We start from the raw sequence: 6939 nt of genomic DNA, 5'->3' as shown, positions 1-6939 counted from the left end.
CTCTCTCTCTAAATCGCTCTCTCTCTCTCCCCCCCCCCCTCAGCTCCCCCCTCTTCTCAATCTTTCCTCCCCCTGTCGGCATTTTCTCGCTTTCAAACTCATCCAGAATCTTACATTATTTTTCAACTAGCACTTTGAAACTCGCAAGTCCTCTCCCAATCTCTCTCTCTCTCTCTCTCTCTCTCTCTCTCTCTCTCAATCTTTCTCCATCTCTCTCTCTAAATCTCTCTCTCTAAATCTCTCTCTAAATCTCTTGCTCTCTCTCTCTAAATTGCTCTCTAAATCTCTCTCTCTCTAAATCTCTCTAAATCTCTTGCTCTCTCTCTAAATATCTCACTCTCTAAATGTCTCACTCTCTAAATCTCTCTCTCTCTAAATCTCTCTCTCTCTAAATCTCTCTCCAGACTCTCCTTGGGCTACAGAAGTTTATGTTCAGTTTTGGCATAGAATGAATAGCCACATGTGTAATGAGTGTACAGTGGGGGTTTAGCTTCCCTTGGCATAGCCATTAGATCTCGCCTTTGGGACCTTATAAGTGTTTAGTTATCCAGCACAATATCCTTGGTGCAACAACATCAACTGTTGCATGGCTAAACACTTATAAGGTCCCAAAGACGAGACCTATTGGCTATGCCAATGCTTGTTTTCGCTTAGTTACAGCATTAATATGTGGGGAAAATGCATAAGGACAATTTTCTCCCTGCGTCTAGGCCTCCTCAAAATCATTGCATATCCGGACTCTGCTTCTGTCTGAGTTTTTTGATTCTTGATTAAAATGTTTACTGAGACTTGGAATTAGCCTGATTTGTAATTGAAAGTAAAAGTTTGCGGGTCGAGCACTTTGGTGATAGAGATGAATTTGGAAAGAAAGATTTCAACTTGAAACACTCCCCTCACTGTTTATTGCGCCGTTTACTGCTACCTGGCTCACTGTCATCAGTACTTAGTCCAGTTGATGATGATACACATAACTATTACAAATGGGTGATGGATGTGTAATGAGTGCAAAGTGATATCTGATACCCTAGGGCAAGTTTGCATTGAATGATATGATGATGCTTTCCTGCCTGCAAGATTGCTTATGGTATCTGGTTTGCCAAATAGCTATGGGTTATATATAAGCTGAGTTGCTTATTTTCTGCTGTGACATGATAAAAAACACCTTACTGAGGATTGCAGTCAGCCTACTTTATTGATGTTGTCATTGCACCATTGTGAGACGCATATTGTAAGTTTCCTGGACTCTGCTGACCAGGACAAAAGATATATATATATTTGCAGTTTATGTCCCAAACGTACAGGTAGCTACGTACAGGTAGCATACAAGACTGGACTACCCCCGTACAAGTTATCACCAGATCCACTGGGGGGGGGTTTGCTGGGGGTTATATTGCTTATGGTTTGGAATAATGGCTACACCTCAAATGTCAGCCTATTATGGAGGTCTACTGTATGTCCATGGACTGAATGTCTATGTGGTGTGTGAGCCAGAGTCTCAGGTGCCACTTCTCAGCCACTTCTTACACTAATCATTGTCATAGACATCCTTCCTACTGTCTTCTGTGCTCCTCATCTATAAACTGTTATAATTCTGACAGCTCTCTTCTACCTCTGACATATCATCCCAGTCTCTGACAGAACATCCCAGATCTATCCTCAATTCTAAGCACTTTCAGATCACGTCAAGCTCTAGTACTTTCCTCTCTTTCTACAGCTGCGCAGAGGTGAGCACCGCTATAGTAAGGAGATGAAAGAATGTGAGCACTGGCCGGACAGAATTCATCCTTGGAACTGAATAGCAAAACAGTGAAACCACTGAGACGTTTCCACATCACATTGTTGTGTGCAGAATCGAGCCTGTGCTTTTAATTTTCAAATTTTTTGTTTTTGACACACCAAAACGTTTGGCAGGTGCTTTCCAGTGAGAAAATAGCACTTGAATTGAAATTCTGAAGCGTGTACACCTTCAGCTATCTCACTGTAGGAGGGACATTCCCAGTCCCAATTTTGAGAAGTTGAAATGACTATTTATAATACATATCTTTTTTTATGGTTGGCCCTATGTTAGTACTTTTCATAAAAAACACACATCATTGGAGTCTTCAAAACCCCTTCTTCTTCCGAGCCTATGTCACACAAAAAAATCCCCCTTTTTAAACTCTGGCTGTTAGGATTTATAATGTTTAGAGCTGGGTTTCCAGCTATAAAAATGTTTTTTTTTGTTGCAAAAGTGATAAATTAAAATACACTTTCTGAAGGTTAGAAGGATATATTCAAACTCTCCTAGACTTCTACTGACAGTATGGGAACCTACAACATCACACACACTTTAAGACTTCTATTGATATTATGAGGACCAGGAAGACACACCCCTGATCTGATTGGTTGCTTTCTGTCCTTAGCAACTGCACTGTCAGTGTGTGTAGAGAGAGAATATTTTTGTGTGTATAGGAGGGCATTCATCACACACACTGTCTGAAAAATAGGAATTATGAAGCCCTCTCCAAAATTTCACTCAGACAGCTGAGAGAGATCCCCTCAGTATGTAAGCACTGTAAACGTTATGAGGACCGGCTTTCCGGTCCTCATAGCGCACTGGTCCTCATAGCGTTGGTGTGCAAACATGTTCTGGTCCTCATAAATATAGATATACAAACACACACACACACACACACACACACACACACACACACACACACACACACACACACACACACACACACACACACACACACACACACACACACACACACACACACACACACACACACACACACACACACACACACACACACACACACACACACACACACACACACACACACACACACACACACACACACACACACACACACACACACACACACACACACACACACACACACACACACACACACACACACACACACACACACACACACACACACACACACACACACACACACACACACACACACACACACACACACACACACACACACACACACACACACACACACACACACACACACACACACACACACACACACACACACACACACACACACACACACACACACACACACACACACACACACACACACACACACACACACACACACACACACACACACACACACACACACACACACACACACACACACACACACACACGCTTTCTAGCCCTCTTAAGGACAAAAAGATAGGTGCGAATACATAGGGCTAGTGGCGCAATGGATAACGCGTCTGACTACGGATCAGAAGATTGTAGGTTCGACTCCTATCTGGCTCGGAAGGGTTGTAGGTCTCTTTTTCATTATGTTCCTGTGGTATTCCTATTTACCTCAGACTTAATGTAGGTTCAATATTCTCCAGCAGTACTCATCCACCAGTTGTTCCACGGTAGAGCTGCAGTAATAGGACCACGGCTAGTTAAACGTTTCCCATTTGCTGCTGGACTCTACATGACGGCCGTCACGTGGTGTGCTGCTTTTGTATTTCAACATGGGTCCCTGATTCTCTTAACTACATAAAAAAGCTTGTTGACAAAAGTGTGTGTGCAATTGAATGCTTACCCATTTACATTTGTGAGAGGGACAAACCAACTCCTTGTGGGCTGCAGGCTTACAACTGGTAGCCCCAGTAGCGAGGCAGAACCACAGTTAAGGAGAGAGAGGAAGTTGGTCCATTATTAGAGAAGAACTATGAGCATTTTGCCCTGCTACCTTCTTCCCCTCTCAGCCACGATCGGCCACGACCTCTCTATTAGGGTGGAGGGTGAACATTTCTTGGACCTCAGAAACTGAGGGATGTAGACCCAATATGTCCTCCAAGCGCCTAGAGACCTGGTGCCCAATCTGGCATGGTGTTTTTCAGCATACCGGACCAATCTGGTTGCAAGGCAGATTTTAACAGTACTGCTGAAAAGTGACTCCCAGGCATCCCTGAGGCCATCATTTGCATAGGCCCTGCCCTTCTCTTTATCCTGCTTCCCACAAAGCAACTCATCACTAGCAGCAGTATAGATTTGGAGGTGGTGAAGAATAATGACAGGGAGGCTGAAAAGAATAAAGAAAAGACCCAGAAGTCCTGCAGGCTTCCTTGTAAAATGCTGCTGGACATAGAGCGCACCTCCTTTACTGCAAGGCAAATACATTAAAAATGTTGAGGAGAGACAATTTAAAAATACATATTACATGACACAGGACTGGAACCTGTTTTATTATTTCAATTAGTCTTGAAAACAAAGAAGATTTCTCTCCTAAAAGCTGTTAAAAATATGGAACGCCTCACGAATTTGCGTGTCATCCTTGCGCAGGGGCCATGCTAATCTTCTCTGTATCGTTCCAATTTTAGTATATGTGCTGCCGTAGCGAGCACACTTTATTGATGAACTGACAATGTTTATAAACTCTCTAAATCTACAGTCTCTAGATATAGGGTGGCCTGGCAGAGATGCTCAGATGGCCAGAAAGCATTCAAATCTGATCCAATGGGCAAAAATGTATGAAGAGTAGCAATCCATTATTCTTCACTGCATTCGTGGTCCAAGACTTCACACACCGTAAGTATGTAGATTATGCAAGGGTTGCAAAGGCTCATGGTTTGGGCTACAGACAAGGAGCATTGTGACATCACGCTGCCTGTGGAACTTTGATATTAAAGGCGAAACAGCTGCACAGTAGGTTAGGTGAAGTGCTCTGAGTGTGGAAAGGCAGCATGCTTGGGTCCCTGGACAAGGTGAGCCTACGACAAGGTGTCTGAATTTTAACCCGTATTGTAATATTAAACTCCTTTTTGTTGTACCCGCCTACTTACTAAGGAGTTCACAAGCTCAGCCCCACACAGACCTGGGGCTGATTATGTTAACGCAGACTATTTAAGAAACTGAGCCTGATCTAAAAGATTTTCTTGGATCAAGGACCATTTTGCCTACCTTTTAGGTCCTTCCTTCTCCTAAAGTCCTTTGTACAACTTAGGAAAACCTCACAGAACAGACTTTCATGAGGTCAGATGGGTTTCCTTGTACCTTCACACACACACACACGCTTTCTAGCCCTCTTAAGGACAAAAAGATGGGTGTGAATACATAGGGCCAGTGGCGCAATGGATAACGCGTCTGACTACGGATCAGAAGGTTGTAGGTTTGACTCCTATCTGGCTCAGAAGGGTTGTAGGTCTCTTTTTCATTATGTTCCTGTGGTATTCTTATTTACCTCAGACTTGTTGTAGGTTCAATATTCTCCAGCAGGACTCATCCAGCAGTTGTTCCACGGTAGAGCTGCAGTAATAGGACCACAGCTAGTTAAACGTTTCCCATTTGCTGCTGGACTCTACGTGACGGCCGTCACGTGGTGGTGCTGCTTTTGAATTTCAACATGGGTCCCTAATTCTCTTAACTACATAAAAAAGCTTGTTGACAAAAGTGTGTGTGCGCGAGGGTCTGTGGACGCAGGCAGGTGTGTGCAATTGAATGCTTACCCATTTACATTTGTGAGAGGGACAAACCAACTCCTTGTGGGCTGCAGGCTTACAACTGGTAGCCCCAGTAGCCAGGCAGAACCACAGTTAAGGAGAGAGAGGAAGTTGGTCCATTATTAGAGAAGAACCATGAGCATCTTGCCCTGCTACCTTCTTCCCCACTCAGCCACGATCGCCACGATCGGCCAAGACCTCTCTATCAGGGCGGAGGGTGAACATTTCTTGGACCTCAGAAACTTAGGGATGTAGACCCAATATGTCCTCCAAGCGCCTAGAGACCTGGTGCCCAATCTGGCATGGTGTTTTTCAGCATACCCGACCAATCTGGTTGCAAGGCAGATTTTAACAGTACTGCTGAAAAGGGACTCCCAGGCATCCCTGAGGCCATCATTTGCATAGGCCCTGCCCTTCTCTTTATCCTGCTTCCCACAAAGCAACTCATCACTAGCAGCAGTATAGATTTGGAGGTGGTGAAGAATAATGACAGGGAGGCTGAAAAAGAGAAAGAAAAGTCCCCGAAGTCCTGCAGGCTTCATTGTAAAATGCTGCTGGACATAGAGCGCACCTTCTTTACTGCAAGGCAAATACATTAAAAATGTTGAGGAGAGACAATTTAAAAATACATATTACATGACACAGGACTGGAACCTGCTTTATTATTTCAATAAGTCTTGAAAACAAAGAAGATTTCTCTCCTAAAAGCTGTTAAAAATATGGAACACTTCACGAATTTGCGTGTCATCCCTGCGCAGGGGCCATGCTAATCTTCTCTGTATCGTTCCAATTTTAGTATATGTGCTGCCGAAGCGAGCACACTTTATTGATGAACTGACAATGTTTATAAACTCTCTAAATCCACAGTCTCTAGACATAGGGTGGCCTGGCAGAGATGCTCAGATGGCCAGTAAGCATTCAAATCTGAGCCAATGGCCAAAAATGTATGAAGAGTAGCAATCCATTATTCTTCACTGCATTCGTGGTCCAAGACTTCACACACCGTAAGTATGTAGATTATGCCAGGGTTGCAAAGGCTCATGGTTTGGGCTACAGACAAGGAGCATTGTGACATCACGCTGCCTGTGGAACTTTGATATTAAAGGCGAAACAGCTGCACAGTAGGTTAGGTGAAGTGCTCTGAGTGTGGAAAGGCAGCATGCTTGGGTCCCTGGACAAGGTGAGCCTACGACAAGGTGTCTGAATTTTAACCCCTATTGTAATATTAAACTCCCTTTTGTTGTACCCGCCTACTTACTAAGGAGTTCACAAGCTCAGCCCCACACAGACCTGGAGCTGATTATGTTAACCCAGAGTATTTAAGAAACTGAGCCTGATCTAAAAGATTTTCTTGGATCTAGGACCATTTTGCCTAGCTTTTACGTCCTTCCTTCTCCTAAAGTCCTTTGTACAACTTAGGAAAACCTCACAGAACAGACTTTCAGGTGGTCAGATGGGTTTTCTTGTGCCTTCACACACACACAC

The 6939-nt window shown here is 43.9% G+C and overlaps 4 non-coding genes across 4 annotated transcripts; 2 read left to right on the top strand and 2 right to left on the bottom strand.

Moving 5' to 3' along the window:
* Positions 1-3198: 3198 nt before the first annotated feature.
* On the top strand, positions 3199-3271 carry TRNAR-ACG (transfer RNA arginine (anticodon ACG)). Its single transcript has one exon. It is a non-coding gene; the product is annotated as a tRNA-Arg (tRNA).
* Positions 3272-4252: 981 nt separating this feature from the next.
* On the bottom strand, positions 4253-4359 carry LOC144764901 (U6 spliceosomal RNA). Its single transcript, XR_013596926.1, has one exon. It is a non-coding gene; the product is annotated as a U6 spliceosomal RNA (small nuclear RNA).
* Positions 4360-5071: 712 nt separating this feature from the next.
* Positions 5072-5144, top strand: TRNAR-ACG (transfer RNA arginine (anticodon ACG)). Its single transcript has one exon. It is a non-coding gene; the product is annotated as a tRNA-Arg (tRNA).
* A 1023-nt stretch (positions 5145-6167) lies between these two features.
* LOC144765150 (U6 spliceosomal RNA) lies at positions 6168-6274 on the bottom strand. Its single transcript, XR_013597161.1, has one exon. It is a non-coding gene; the product is annotated as a U6 spliceosomal RNA (small nuclear RNA).
* Between the last annotated feature and the right edge of the window lie 665 nt (positions 6275-6939).

This window comes from Lissotriton helveticus, chromosome 6, assembly GCF_964261635.1.
Source record: "Lissotriton helveticus chromosome 6, aLisHel1.1, whole genome shotgun sequence".
Taxonomy (NCBI): Eukaryota; Metazoa; Chordata; class Amphibia; order Caudata; family Salamandridae; genus Lissotriton; species Lissotriton helveticus.
This window is presented reverse-complemented; position numbering and strand designations above follow the sequence as displayed.